Source organism: Penaeus vannamei, chromosome 16, assembly GCF_042767895.1.
Source record: "Penaeus vannamei isolate JL-2024 chromosome 16, ASM4276789v1, whole genome shotgun sequence".
Taxonomy (NCBI): domain Eukaryota; kingdom Metazoa; phylum Arthropoda; class Malacostraca; order Decapoda; family Penaeidae; genus Penaeus; species Penaeus vannamei.
This window is the reverse complement of record NC_091564.1, coordinates 36,664,863-36,667,167: the sequence shown is the minus strand read 5'-3', so window position 1 is coordinate 36,667,167 and position 2,305 is coordinate 36,664,863.

Genomic DNA, 2,305 nt, shown 5'->3' with positions numbered 1-2,305 from the left:
TTTCAACTCCCTTTCTCATTCCTCTTTTCTCTGTCCGTGCTCATTCTTTCCTTTTTTCTCTCTCTTTTTCTTGTTCTTTCACTTTCCCTCACTCACTCATTCTTATCCTCACTCTTACTCTTACACTCCCACTCACTCACATTCCAACTCCCTTTCTCATTCCTCCTCCTACTCTTACTCTCACCCCCACTCCCTCTCTCACTCACTATCTCTCTTCCCACCTTTATCCTTCGCCCTCTCTCCCTCTCCTCCCATCTCCCTCTTCCACAATACGAAGGGAGAGAAATTGGAGAGACGGAAAGCCACAGAGGGAGAGAGGGAGAGAGTAAGGGACCAAACTCCGCCCTTAACTTTGATCCGACCTGTTAGATTGGTTTGGGGGGGAAGGGGGGGTGGGGATGGAGGGGGAAGGGGGGGTGGGGAAGGAGGGGGGAAGGAGGGGGGAAGGGGGCTTGGGGGTGTGGCCTGAGGCTGCTCTTAAGGGGTGTCAAAGGGCCGGCTCAGGGTGGAATGACCTAAGTGGAATGGCTAGCGTGGAATGGCCAGGGAAAAATGGCTTGGGTGGAGTGGGTGGAGTGTCCTAAGTGGAATGGCAAGGGAGGAAAGACCAGGGTGGAATGACCAAGGTAAAATGACGAGGGAGGAATGAACAGGGTGGAATGTCCTATGTGGAATGACGAGGGAGGAATGACGAGGGAAATATGACAAGGGTGGAATGGTAAATGAGTAAAATTTGGCAAAAATGACAAGGGAGGAATGAGCAAGGTAGAATATCCTTAGTGGAACGACCAGGGTGAAATGAGCAGAGAAGAATGACCAGGATAAAAACGACCACGGGGGGGGGGGTGGAATGACCAGCGCGGTATAGCCAGAGATAAATGACCCGGGTGGCTGTCTGAGAGAGATGGCCAGAGCGACATGGCCAGAGTAGTCGCCTGGGAAGAGTCAGGTCGAGATTAAACAGCAAAACATCCACATGTCGACGCAAAACACATGTCGCACGGACATACGCGCACGTACACACACGCACAACACGGACCACACACACACACACACACACACACACACACACAAACACACACACACACGTAGATACAAAAATATATACGTAAACACACATACACATCCGTCCATCGATCCATAAATGCACACAAACTAATATATCTACAAACAAAAATAAACAAAAAACAACAACAAAAACAAATAAACACCAAAACAAAAACAAAAAATAACACACAAACAAACAAAAATAAACACAAAAACAACAACAAAATAAACACAGACACAAACAAACAAAAACAAACAAACAAACAGAGTAAATCAAATGCGAGTGAATGTGACAGAGTCCAGACCAACACTTCGGACTCATGTAGTCTCCCTTGGGGGGCAGAGAGAGGGAGAGAGGGAGACGAAGAGAAGGGAATAGGGAGAGAAGAGGAGGAGAGAGGGAAGACGAGGAAGAGAAGAGGGAGAGGGAGAGAAGGGGAGAGGAGACGAGGAGAGGGGAGACGAAGAGGGAGAGGAGAGAGGGGAGACGAGGAGAGGAGAAGAGGGAGAGACTGGGAAAGAGGGGAGAGGGAGAGAGGGAGGGAAGAGGGAGAGGAAGAGGAGAAGAGGGAGACGAGGAGAGGGAGGAGAGAGGAGAGACGAGGAGAGGGAGAAGGGAGAGGAGAGGAGGGAAGAGAGGGAGAGGAGAGAGAGAGAGAGAGGAGGAGAGGAGAGGAGAGAGGGAGACGAGGAGAGGAAGAGGGAAGAGGAGAGAGGGAGAGAGGGAAAGAGGGAGAGGAGAGAGGAGAAGAGGGGACGAGGAGAGGAGAGAGGGAGAGAGGGAGAGGGAGAGTGGGAAAGAGGAGGAGAAGAGGGAGGGGAGAGAGAGAGAGAAAGAGAGGAGAGGGAGAGAGAGGGAGAGAGGGGAGAGAGGGATAGAGGAGAGGGAGGGAGAGGGGGAGAGAGGAGAGGGGGAGAGGAGAAGCAGAGAGAGGGGGGGAGAGAGAGAGAGGGAGGGAAGGAATGGAGGGAGGAGAGGAAAGGGGATAAGGGACACAGAGGAGGAAGGGAGAAGGGGGAGGGGCTAGGGAGGGCTGGGGGGGGGACTATAACGTGACCTTCTGTGGATCTTGAGAAGATTCCTACGGCCTTGCGTAAAGAAATGAAGGGGAGGGGAGGGAGGAGGGGGAGGGAGGGAGGAAGGGAGGAGGGGAAGAGGGAGGAGGGGAGAGGGAGAAGGAGGAGGAGGGGGAGGAGAGGAAGAAGGAGGAAGGAGGGGAGGAAGGGAGGAGGAGGTGGAGGTGGAGGAGGAGTAGGT